The 13,501-nt window shown below is 42.0% G+C and overlaps 1 protein-coding gene across 3 annotated transcripts in view; it reads left to right on the top strand.

Annotated features, from left to right (window-relative positions):
- Positions 1–569: 569 nt before the first annotated feature.
- fam49a (family with sequence similarity 49 member A) overlaps positions 570–13,501 on the top strand; it is a 42,462-nt gene continuing 29,530 nt past the window's right edge. For all 3 annotated transcript variants that reach the window (XM_050058032.1, XM_050058035.1, XM_050058034.1), the window contains exon 1: positions 570–710. The gene's annotated coding sequence lies outside the window, so the exon portion shown is untranslated. The remainder of the gene's footprint in view (positions 711–13,501) is intronic.

The following is a 13,501-nucleotide window of genomic DNA, read 5'->3' as shown; positions in this document are numbered from 1 at the left end:
CCTCTTTATACTTTTTTTTTTAAACTAATTTTCTTGTTTTCAAATTGCTCATTTTGGGTCACTTCTTTTTGGTTGCTCATCGCCTTCTTCCTATGTTTTTGAAAGAAATTAAGCCAATTTGCTCAGGTTTCAATGGGTTAAAGCTGAAATAGTGACAAGGGTGAGATGGAAATGTAAACAGCAGGAATCTATAAAGACAGCACAATTTGTATACTCAAAACAGTATTATGTGGCCACAAATAAATATAATAATTATTTAGAGCATGCTATTTTTAATCCCTAAAGAAAGGATAGACTGGAAAGTAAAGCAATGGAATATTATAATACATAAACGTTTTGTGTTTTATCATAAAGTTTATTTTTAGTTTGAAGATAAAGAGTCAAAATTTTCGCCACACACTGCAGATGGGAGATAATTTGCTGCATTACTATTGCACAAAGAAAAACTATAGAGAATTTAATTGGCTCATTTCGCACTGTCCCTAATATTGACCAATCACAAATGCGAGTGGGCGGGGCTTGAAACTCGAGGTTTTTTTTTTTTTTTTTTCCTTTGCTCCGTTTGTCTGGTGGCAGAGCAGAGGGAGGGGTATGAGCCGAGAGTGTTGTTGTCTGTCGCTGCTGGGGACACACTGAGCTGCCAAGGTCGGTGAAAGTACTGCTGAAACCACCGTAACATCCATAAAAGTACTACCTCAAGATACACACAGGTGAGTTTTTGTGTTTAACCAACTTTTTATCCGTGTTTAGCGGGCGCTGAGTTGGATTTCCTTCAACTGGTGTCGTGCCAAACTGTGTATCCCCGTCAAATCAGTGACTGTCAGACGAGTTCACATGGGAAGAGATGCCGGGGAGGAAGCGCTAACTTGCTAGCTAACGTTAGCCGCTTTTGAGCGCTAAAATTAGTCATGTGTCGGCGTGAAGCGTTGTGCGAGTGTAACTGGAGTTTTATTTATTACCGCTTGTGCCCTGTATTGTCCCCCGGACTGTTTTCTGAGGAAATACCATTTGCTGTGTTTGCCTGACAGCGGTGCCGGCTAACGGGCGGACTATAGCCAGCAAACTTAATGTTAGCTTCCAAGCCGTAGCCGAATTGGAGCCACATCTCCCCTGATTTTCCCTGTGTCCAAATTATTTCATTACTGCTGTATTTTGGTCCTTAATCGTTTGAATGAGTGGAGAGTGAGTGAGGTTAAGTGCTTTGGGACCCCGGTTTGCGACATGTTGTAATAACTTAACAACTCTTTCCATCCGCAATCACTGCGTACAAACAACTGTGTGGAGTTTACCACTAACTGACAATAGTGTAACGTTACTGTACTTACACTGGCAGGTGGCAGGGACAAAATATGAGTTTATTCCTTTCTACTGTTCTTATCTGGGACTTTCTCAAGCTGTGTAACGGGTAGTAGAGCCCTGTAATACTGGTTTAGATAGTTGTTGTTTTTGGGGTCTCAGACTTTGGTTGTAAATGCCGGACAGCAGCTGTTTCTTCCCCTCTGTTAACACGAGCAGCCAATGAGTGACTCTATTTTGCCCCATGGGATGTTATTGGAGTACATACTTCATTACATCCAACAACAGCAATCAGCCCAGTATTATGAGCCATTGCAGTGTTGAGGTGTAGATGATGGTATCCAGTAATATTCAGTATGGGATGGGGGGCTCAAGTTACACAGTTGGTATTGATTTTTTGAGAAATTAGTTATGATTAAGGATTTTCAAAGAACTGAGTCCACATTTTTTTGCTGTCTGATACACAGCAACACTGATTTGTGTGAACCAGTTAACTAAGCAAGGGCTTAAAGAGTCAGGATTCAAAATAAGTAACACATTTGCCACCAGCTTAACATTTAAAACCAACCTGAGATGCCAAATTCGGGGGCTCCTGAGAGGAATGTGCTTCATCGTGTATCTCGTTGCACTGAAATGGCGCTCTTTTGTTGAAGAGGACATACAGCAACAGCTGCACTCCTCAACAACAGTGTGTGTGAGTGTGTGGGTGCATGCGTGCACATGTGTGCATATGGGTTTTGTGTCAGTTGGTATGCCAGTCTGTAATTGCAGCATTTCTGGAATGCTGGTTGAATTCTGTGACTTAAACATATCGGACAATGGCTGTTGTGGATGAACCTGATTTCTCATGGAAGAAGTTAAAATGCTTTGCATGTTCTTTGCATGGCCCAATCTACGTGTGCACCTCAGTATTCACTTTAACACCATGGAGACAAGTTAGGGCACGCAGGGCTTCATATATAGTAAAGAATCACATATTATGTGGCACAAACCAAGTCTTGTTCTCTTTGACTCTAGAGAGGTATCAGAATGTTGCTTTTGTGGTGATGTTAGACTGTAGCTTAGGTCATAGTTTAAAGTAGCAAGACCCCTATTTAGCACAGTCACCCCAGAATATTTATATAGATGTTTAAAACAAACGTATATTGCTTTTGCGACCAGTTGATGTGTTGCTTTGGAGCATCCCAGTGATGCCTGGCAGAGTGGGTTTTTTGATAACTAAACTCACCTGATAATCTTATCCTTTGTTCCAAATGTGCGACTAATGTAAACTGACTAATCAGTTTGTGTTGGGTTTTGTGTGGCGCTCATGAACCATGTAAAGCTTTCAGATGCTGTGCTGAAGCGATGCAGTGCTGCAAATGAGAGAATACTGAAAAGAGCAAAAGGCATGTCAGACTTTACAAGTGTGTCTTGGCAGAGTCTGAATGCGGCGTGCTTTTGTGTGTGTGTGTGTGTGTGTGTGTGTGGCTGAAACTTTGCTCGACCATGTCTCTGGCAGAGCAGTAGCTGTTAGATTGCAGTTTTACGCATGGTAGTTTTGTTCTCTCACCGCTCCGTGTTTGCGTCTGTGACAGAAAAACAGGATATGGCATCTCACACCCTCTTGAACATTGCCATTTTTTCACATTGTGGTTTTTAACCTGCCGTTACAGGTTGCCTGAGACAAGCGGGGGGGAAAGCCTTTGTGTTGCATTGTAGTGTTTCTTTTGTACATATTTAGCACTGCTAGGCTGAACACTGCCACAACTTCTGAGGAAAATGAAATAAAAAAGGAATGCTTAAATGCTAACTATAGACAAGTATGCTGAAGATGTTAAGTATTATTTTATTTAACATGATAGGGCAGCCAGGTATGAAGTGTCACCATTGCAGCCCCCACAGTCATCAAAACAGGACTGAAATATGTATTGATGTTAAACCCAAAGTAAAACTACACAGCAACACATGCCGACATCACTTTTGGGTTGAGTATGTGTTGTCGTGATCAAAGAAACACAGCATCCACCTGAAACATGGTTAGCAAGCTGGCACTGATGCTACCCTCTGATGTGTGAAATATGATGACTACAGCCATTACAGTCATATTACAGAGAGGCATCCAGCCACTGAAATGTGCTGCTCTAAATTCTCAACAGGCCGGATAAAGGTAATGTGATATTTGCAGTTAAGCTGTTCTCAAACTCCCAAATGCTTGCAGCAGCGGTTTTTGTTTGTTGGAGTCCAACTATGAATCACAAGTTGCTTTGTGACACTAAATGAGAGAACCCAAAGGATTTCCTTCCAGCGCTGCACTCTGTGCCAAGTCTAATATCTGATTTTAGGATTTAGCTGAACAAGCAGTGTGAAGCCTTCTTGTATCATTATTTTACTTTTGATGCCAACTAAGGTTGGCCTGCAGCACTGCAGACTGCTCATTTGATCACACATTTGTTTATGTGTGTCAGATTTTGGCCAGACTTATAGTTCCTCCTGAATTCATTCAACTGTAGAATGAGAACGTCACTGTTGCATCAATAGAAAACAAATAGAAAGTAGCAATCATCATTTTTAAGCTAAAGCAAGTATGGGAACTGTTTGTCGATATGACCTTAACTAAGCAACTGTCACCAAATCTAAAATGGCTAATATAAAATATGTGGCCTTAAAGCAGGTGTAGGTAATTTTATTTTAGTGCCATAGGGCAGTTATCCCATAGTAGACTTTGAGCAGATTGTAATTCAGGTGGTCTGAGAGAACTCTAGGCTTCTCCTCTGTTTGGTTCTGTTTCCAGGCTTCACAAGACCTAGCTTGTGATGGGAGACTTTGGCCAAATACAGGTAATTTCAGAGAGAGGGCGTTCCTATTGGCTGTTCCACAGATGTGTGTCCAGGTCCCTTCGGTGAAAGCCTGATTTAATGGAGAAAGAGAAAATGTTGCTAATATTTTAGCCTTCTGCTAACCGGAGCTAAAGGCTCATAGCTGCGGCTTCAAGTTTGCATTTATGTAGCTAACATTAGCTAGAGCCTTGAATCACAGTGTGCCCTCTGCCTCACTTCCTGCTGCTAGAGACCCCCTCGCCAGGAGGAGAGCTGGCAGCAGCTCGAGAGACAGAGCCCCAGTCAGCGGCCACAGCAGCCCAAATCCAGGCAGCGCAAACCCCAGCTTCGGGGATCGGACAGCCCTGACTTCACACCGGATCAACAAACTTTCTGTTGCTGCTGTTACACAGGTTAGACCTGCCACTGCTCTGGCCGCCAGCCCACTGTGACAACCAGTGCTCAGGCATTTGCGCTGGCTGAATTCAAGCCACTACAGCCCCCAGTTGAGGGTCCATCTCCGTGAGCTGCGACCGGCTCTTCTCCTGGGGAACAGTCCACAGTGGCGGGGAGCAAAGCGGAGGGACTGTGGGCTGGCTAGCTCGCTAATTCTTGTCTCATTCATGGTCTGATGAAGAGAGAGAGGGCGTGGGGCAAGGAAGGGCTGAGCGAATTTGCTCTGCACAATTCTACAATGAAACAGGGTTAAATAAATCAATACACAGGAAACACTGGGTTACTGTATGAAGTGTGTGCATATGCTTGTGGTTGTCTTGTGAGAGGGGATTCGGACAGAGAAGAGAGAGGGAAGAGCTGCAGGTGGACGGTGTATTCTCGAATTTTGCCTTGTCCAGATTTCTGCCCACACCAGATTTAAACATCTTTTTTTTTTTTTTTTTCAGTTCATGGCTACATTGTACACATCCTTTCAGCAGAAGCTCAACACTTTACACTTATTCAAAACTTTATTTCATTGAGACTGAACAAACGGGCTAAGAAGTCCCTCAGCTCCTCATCTCCTAGCTCCGAATGCTCGGCGTTCCTCCTGTTGTCAACGACTAATCATCCAGTTTACCGTGGACCACCAGCCACCGCTGACTCAGCCAACGCTGCCATCTGGGCTGGAACAGAAAACACAACAGACTTCTCACTGGCTCTAGAGCCTCAGATGCTCAGCTAACAGATTTTGTGTGTGTGTGTGTGTGTGTGTGTGTGTGTGTGTGTAAAGTGAAAGATAGAAATAAACTGTTTACAGTAATGTGAAGACAAAGAGAGAAAATCGGAATATGAAAAATCACATATTCTGTTGCTTTCTATCAGATACTATTGCAACACTCAGAGGGCCAGCAGTCAATATAGAATCAAGATTAAAGAAAGTTGACAAAATGAGCCCTCCCATTCAAACATGCACGTTCTGTTATTCTGACTAGATCTCTATCAAGGTTAAAGTTGGTAAAACTACAATAATATTATGATACTTAAATGAAGATACGATATTATTGCAGTTTTAAATATCCTCAGTATTGTGATAACGTATATTGCGCCATTATACCTTCTTTTCCAACTGTAAATTATGTGCCCAAAGCAAAACTTTGTCAACATCTGTTTTATCTAATAAGATATAGTTTTCAGTCTGTTCATCTCACTTCAGACATTTTCTGCAGCAGCAAAATGTATCTAGTGGACTGAAAAAGCAAGTGATTATATTATTCTAGTAGGCTACCTAAAGTTTGATTTGTTTTTGTCTTATTAATAAGTTATGTAATAAAAAAATCGATACTTGGCACTGTGTGACACTACGATATTGCCACACAAGAATACCGCTGTACTAAGCTGTACGCCCAGGAGTCTTTGGAAAGCAGTATTGATACTGAGTGGATTATCCTGCTAAAATGAAGTGAACTAAACTATACACATCAGTGTTTGGGCTCAATGTAGGCAGTGTAGATGAAGTAAAGCACAAAAATAAAGTGCATGCAACATCTTGACTTTGCTTGTTTCTATGCCTTTACCATGTGTATGAAATGTTGGTGTGACTGCAGCATCAGGAGAAATCTAATCAAGAACAATAAGTAAAAACACCTGTGTGGTTGGACCAAGGCTTTATAGGGGCTTTATGAATGTGTGAAGTAATCACGATCAATAATAGGACATTTTTAAGAAATTATGACATGTCAAGGTAAGAAAATAAATGATGACTGAATTCCAGTTAGCTGCTTCAGTTTCATTGTGCATACTGGCACACTGCCCCACTTTCATGGCTTAACAGAACATTTGAATACAACATAGCCAGCATTAACATTATTAGTAGTAACACCTGTGCTTTTCCCTACTGTGACAGGTCAAAATGTTTGCTATGAATAAGGCCTTAGACTCAGGGCTATCGTTTTAGCCATAATTGTGTACCCACTTACACAAGAAGTCTTTTCAGTCCCACAATTTGGCAAAGCAGGATTAATAAATCTCAGCTGTTAGGAAGGCTTAGCTCTTAAAAGCTTAAAGTGTTTTAACACTTAAGCCACCAGCGTTCAATGTTCACCAGGAATAATGTCCTTCAAAATTTTTATTCATTCTTGGCTGTTCTCGATCCCCGCCTGTTTTTATTACTTTCCAGAAATTAGTTATATGTGTGAAGTCGACCATGGCTTTGTCGCAGTCAAACACCATGCGAACCACTGTCTGCTCCGAGTTCCTGTTTTACCCCAAACTACCTGTCTGCCTCTCTCTTTATCTGCCTGTCTGTGAGAATGAGTGTGTGTCCAACTGCGCTGCTTTATGACCCCGCACACTTCCCGCTCACGTTTCACTTTTTAAACTCACATCCTGTCAGCAGTACAACAGCTCTCTGCAAATCTGTTTGCTGTGCAGTGTCAGTGCGCTCTCGCTACTATTGTGCAGAGGCCGTGCTTGTAATTGTCAGTCCTGCTAAGTTTATTATCCTTCAAGTGCTCCAGTATTACTGTTAATATGTTTTTCTTTGGTTTGTCGTAATGTTGTTCGCTCATATAACAACATAGACTCTCCACAGAAATCATTTAAGCTTGTTTTATGATAGGAAACTACATTTTTTTGGTTAACTAAGAGGGCTTCAAATCCTCAACTCTCAAAACCTCAAAACACATAGCCCACTTGTGCTAAGTTCCTGCTTGAATAATGTTGTGATGAAAATTTCTGACTCCCTGTTTTCATTTTTTTTAAATATCTATTTAAGTTATATTTCTCATGCTGCCTCATGTCAGATAAGTCAATCAATCAATCAATCAATTTTATTTATAAAGCCCAATATCACAAATCACAATTTGCCTCACAGGGCAAGTAACCTGTTGTGTTTGAAACCTGAGTGGTGGTACGCCTGGGTCATTTAAAATGCACACCATCTGTCCTATTGATTTTGTGCAAACTACTTTCAACAAGCGGCTTCTTTGCTTTGGCAGTTTATTTATGCACAAGTGCCCAAAGCATTGTACTTTCTAGGCCACTGGAAAATTGGAAAGCTTTGGAAAATGTGTTATGGCACAAAGCTAGGTTGAAAGTTGTGAAACTACAAGATAAAGAGTAACTCAGATTGAATCAGTCCCATCCTTTCATTCTTTGTCTTGTGTCATGCTACTTGGTGATCATATTTATGCTGCACAAGCACTATATAAAAGCAATTTTTGACTCGTTTCTGTTTACATAGTTTATTGCCATTTAACAAATGTCTCACTTCTGCTCTGTGAATCCCACTCTCTGGTTTATGAAGTGAAATTACCTGCAAGCCACTTCTCTTTTGCTGGCACGATGCTCCTGCCAAGCAGACAGCATACTCAGTTGGTTTGTGATAAAAGGTTTGTGATACAAATATGCATCACAGAATGCACCATTAGCTGGATGTATAAGACACAATATTTAACCTTGACAGAGATAATAGAGCTGACTGTGTGCTGCCACACCACCTGTTTTTCTGCATTTCCACAGCTGGCAGAAGGATCTTGGCCTCTGCCTCTGTCTGGCTTTTTGCAATTCAGCAGCACTCTCACTGATCTCAGCAGGTGCAGGAACCCAGAGATTTACAGCTGTTTATTGTTCATGACAAGCTAATAGTCTGTGAGAGCAGAAATATTAGGATGTTAAAGAGGACAGCCGTCACGCTTTAGTGAAGAGGGTGTATCAGTACAGAAAACCAGTGATGTGAGCAAAACAACAGCAGTTAGGTCAGGGCAGGTCATTGACTGTGTCACAACTGATTTCCTGTGTGTGTGTATACACTGTATGACTACACTGTGAAATACATTGTAGAGTGTATGTTGGGATTATAATTATTAATGCTGATTAGTCGGCTTCAGTTCACATTAGAGGGCTTGATGCTCAGTTCTGAGTATCCCCCCAGATCCAATCTTTCTAATAAGACACATGCATGTTTAGATGCATGTTTGAAGTGACCCATATCTGACATCAGTCTGTACAGCCCCTTTTACACTCTTCATGGTGGGAGTTTCACGCCGTAAAGCTGCCCCGCAATTTTACATGTACAGCCGTGGAATGGGGGGACAGAATTGTCTCGCCCTTTAGCCGACATCTGAGGTAATAACTGCGCCATAACGACGTCTGTAGGAAAGGGACATTTGACAGGATGGGTGGCACGGGTGTGGCGTTTTGACGATGTGTTATGCATGTGACTCATTGTGGTAGATTTTAAAAAATAGCTGATAGCAATTATCAGCTAACTCAAGAAGGAGCAGCGGATGAAAGTGTCCACAAATTGGGAAAAGAATGACTTCCGGAAGCTCCTTGCCCTTCGAGCATGAGATCAGGGGCCATATAACAGATGCGGTAAATGATTGTCATAGCCATATTAATGCCATTATTATTTTTGATAATGCGCTGCCAACATGTATGTTATATGCCACACTAGAGGCTGATGCTGTTGTGTTTCGTCACGCCCTATGTATATAAATAATATATATTACTACACTCTAGTCATCCTGCTGTAGCTTGTGTCACTCAGCCCTTCAACACACACACACACACACAGACCAGCATTTAACACTCATGACAACATCCATGTTACAAAACAATCACATTTTTTATTGAGCTTCACATAGGCTTACATTATGACAGACTCACGATGAAACCTGGACCTGTATTATTGGCAGGTCAAAAAAACATTTTAAAAAAAAAAAAAAAGAGCGGAAAAAAAGTTTGTGTCCCAAAAGGCACATCGGCCCACTGGGAAATTGCCGGTATGCCAGATGCCTAGTCCACCCCTGGGCTCTATAGCATGATCTCTGTAAAAAGGGCTAAGGGATCTCTACCCTGATAGGCCTCACATGCTCTATTGGCTGGTGACCGGGGCAGCGTACTGCATCAGTGGTACGATATGGCAGCCTTCTGTAGTTTCAACAGACTGCTCTGACACTGTGTGGTGAATGATCTGCTGCTTGGCAGTGAAGTATGATGTGCAAAAACCCTGAGTGTATGGGGAAAAAACACACAAATTCCAATATGACAGTCCTCACAGCGGTCGCGTGGTCAGAAATCAGATGTGTATTGCATTTAGGATCACAAATGGCCCAGATCTGATGGGGAAAAAAAGGATTTATGTGGCTGCACTACTCTGAAAAAAATCAGTCTGTGTCATGTGACACGTGATAATTTTGATTACATTATTATTTGGAGGTCCAGACTCAAGAGGGTGTCACAAGAAAAATAGATATTTTCTTTGTGTTGCATACATGCAGGAGTCCTACTAAATTTACAGTATATAAATACGTTAAGTTAATTAATTGTGCAGTCAGTCTCTGTGTAAAAATAGAAATGTTCAGTTGTTCCTGAAACTTGTCACGTCTCAGTTTGGCAAAGATTAATATAGCACTGTTGTCACTTTTAGTATTTAGAGTTCCCATTCTCTTACATTGTGTTCTGCTTGTGCTTTGCACAGGCTCCTTTATTTGCAACTGAGTGTGTGTTAAGATAAGACTTTCACTTACCAGGCAGGGACACAAGATTTATAGCCCGCAGACCCAGAGCAAAGGCAACAAAGTGAAAGCAGTGTAAGGAGGACTAAAACAATTGGCCAAGGTATGTTGCATGACTAACTGAGCAAATGCATTTGATCTTGGCCTCGATCAAGCACCACTTGCCTGATGACAGAAACCAAAAGCATGATCTGTAAAAGCATTGTCTGTTAGACCAATCTAAAGTGGTTAGCAGTGATCCTTACCAGTAGGGCCAGCATTCACGAAAAGCCATAAATAGTTGTTCTCATAAGGAACACCCCTGTGCCCCACTCCCTGTGTTGGTAGAGCCTGTTTTTGCACAAATTACCAAGAGATCATTTCCCTGAGCTGTGAACAATAAGCTCAGCACCTTGGATCTTCTAGCACAGCATTTTTGGGGGTTGATTATGTCGGGTTTTGTGAATTATTTATCCCTATTAATCATGCACACAGTGTTAATGCTGATAAATAAAATCAGTAATCTTTTCACTTAGCTTGAATAAGCTATGAAGTAAGTAGTAGTAAGTGGTGTAGTGCAATAACCTAAATCCTAGACATTATTCCATCATGATATCACAGGATCGATGAGCAACAGTAGTTCACAGCCCTAGTTTATCTCCTTGAATCCCAAAAAATATATCTACTTGGACTGTTAAAAGTGGCTTTGAATAAATGCATGTAGCAAAAACTTTGTTTGTAAACATCAAAGCAGACATAGGATCTATGAACAATTCAGCATTTGTTGATTTGGTCATTTATAGGTAACACTTATGACAGCAGTACAACTGTTTGAGTACAAGTTGGCATTATCTTGCTAACAGGGTAAAGGTAGCCTCTGTTAGCATAGCTTGGGTGCCTCCACCCAGCAGAGAAGGAGCCTGTAGTGGTGGAAATTGCTTGATGGTCTCACATACACACTGGGTAACACTAGTTTCACACAAGACTCAGTCATACACAGACATGGTTCCCTTTGTATCTGCAATGCTGTTGACATGCAGGGCTTGGCAGAACAGAAGTGGCATTGAGCAGAGACGTAGGAGGAATTTCTACGCCTGGAGTCCCACTCTACGCAGCAATGGCTGCTAGTAGCCAGACAGCCACTCTGCCTCCTCCTCCTCTCCAAATACCAAACGCCCTCCTTAACTTTCCTACTTGCTTTTTGCCTTGATTTCTTTTCCTTCTTGTATTGTTCTCTTCATGCACTCTTATGTGCCTTGGCAGTCTGTCTCTCTATCCCACTTTCTCTTTCTCAGCATTGACAGAGGCCTCTCAGAGTTGTTTACTACATCCACTGAACCCCCCCACCTCCCGCCTCTCCTCAGCTCTGTGAACATAAAAAATGACCACTGTGAGTTTTTGTCTCTGTTGCCATTATCAGCATCCCTCTCTCTACACCAGAGGCCAGATGTGGAGGAGGGATAGTGGTGAGTTTGTAATGAGCAAGTGTAGAATTGGGCAGCTGGCCCAGCTGACTGAACCAGAGGGCACACAGAGCCAGCAGCTCAACAGAGCTGAGTACTGCTGCTGAGGACTAGACTCAGTGTCACTGACTCAAGTGTGTGTGAGCCAGTGGCTGTGTGACATGCTATGTAATGGTTTGTGAGTGAGAGCATTTCAAGGAGCAACACGAGTACTTAAAAATGAGCTGTGCTTGATGTACGAGTCCTAACTACTAAAGAGTTCTTCAGTGTGTATGGAGCGTTTAGAGCATGGTTAATGGACCATAACAGTTGAATCCTGTGCTGGTATGTGAAGCCGACTGTAAGAGGGAAGATAAAGAGTGTCAATGACACGGCAGAGAGAAGCAAGGCTGCCATTGTGGTGGTGCTGGGCAGGTTTCTCCTTCTCCACCCAGCCCACCCTCTCCCATGCCTTGCAGCAGCACCCCGCGCCCCCCCTAGCCTGTGTCCATATTAGGGCAAAACTCAGCCAACCTCCCCTGGAGCTGAGCTCAACCCCCCAACACGCCCTGCTGTCACATTTGCTCCAGCGAAGGGAGCCTGAGGGAGACGCAGCTCCCCTAACCCAATTTGAAGGCCTGTTTTCAGAGCCAGTCAAAACAGCACAAGGATTTTAAAATGGATGCAGAAAGCCGAGGCTAACCTTGGTTTGTTTTTTAAGTGGCTGGTGTGTTTTAATGTTTATTTCTGAGGACCTGTAGTTAATGGGCTTAACTTGAGCAGAGCTTGACCATATGCCACTTGGTGATCACTTTTTGCCAAAGTGCCACGTTGATTTATACCTGCATACATCCTTAGTTTGAGTCACCCCAAGATTATAGAGCCCATAATCCCATAAAGCTGCACTGGTGCCAAGCTCCACTTATTGTGCAATCATTAATGGTATCAGTTTTTATCACAGTTGTGCTTCCCAACTTTACTTAGTCCTGGTGCTTGTTCATAATTGTTTTAGGACACCAAACTAACAGTAGCAACACTCAGCAGGCACTGAGGTAGTGAGTATGCACAGATTATACCAGGTCAAAGGTCAACACAACATACGTAGATGGTTTGGCTCATTTGTGTAGAGATTCAGTGCCAACATTATTAGTGAATTTTAGAGTGAAAACACTCATCAATAAGACCGAAGAGAAGCAGTCTGTACACAAAGTATGCTGCTGTGGTACTATAAAGGCACCTTGGATCGCACTGGTAGTGTGAGACACACTAGTTAAACAATTGGTATGTGCTTGCCAGTCATTTTCCTAGAGATTCCCAAACAGAAGTTATTTTGGGTCACTGGTGTTGATTTTGGTTTCCTGTGGTTTATACAAAATCCCTCTCAGAGGAAATGGGTTGACTTAACAGACATAAGAAGTATTGGGTTAGTACATAGACATGTCAGACCTGGGACAGTTCCTCTCGTCTAACTGAAACCTACTATCTAATCACGTCTTGTGAACACACAACTTGATAGATTTGGATGAGTACACACTAGCCAAAGAACTGATAGAGTGATAAAACTACCTGGTTATTATTTGAATCAGAAATCCAGTCAAGCAACAATGCAAAAACAAAAAAACATAGGTTGAATATGGTTCAGTACATGCCACGTTTTTGGGTTCACAATTTGATATGTTTGTGCCATAGTTGGGAAAATGAAAAATAATATTTTTTTCCATTTCTTTTTTTTAAAAAGTCTACACTAAAAGCAAGGTATTTGGCCACATTTGTTGCTGTACAAAAGGCAGGAGGCACTCAAACATAGCATTATGGTCAATAGAAGAACTAAATGCCCTGTGGCATTATGTTGCTGTAGCATGTTATAAGTAATATCAATCAATCAATCAATTTTATTTATAAAGCCCAATATCACAAATCACAGTTTGCCTCACAGGGCTTTACAGCATACAACATCCCTCTGTCCTTTGGACCCTCACAGCGGATAAGGAAAAACTCCCCAAAAAACCCCTTTAACGGGGAAAAAAAA

This window comes from Epinephelus moara, chromosome 12 (assembly GCF_006386435.1).
Source record: "Epinephelus moara isolate mb chromosome 12, YSFRI_EMoa_1.0, whole genome shotgun sequence".
NCBI lineage: Eukaryota > Metazoa > Chordata > Actinopteri > Perciformes > Serranidae > Epinephelus > Epinephelus moara.
Note: the sequence above shows the minus strand (reverse complement) of the source record. Positions and strands in the feature narration are given on the sequence as shown.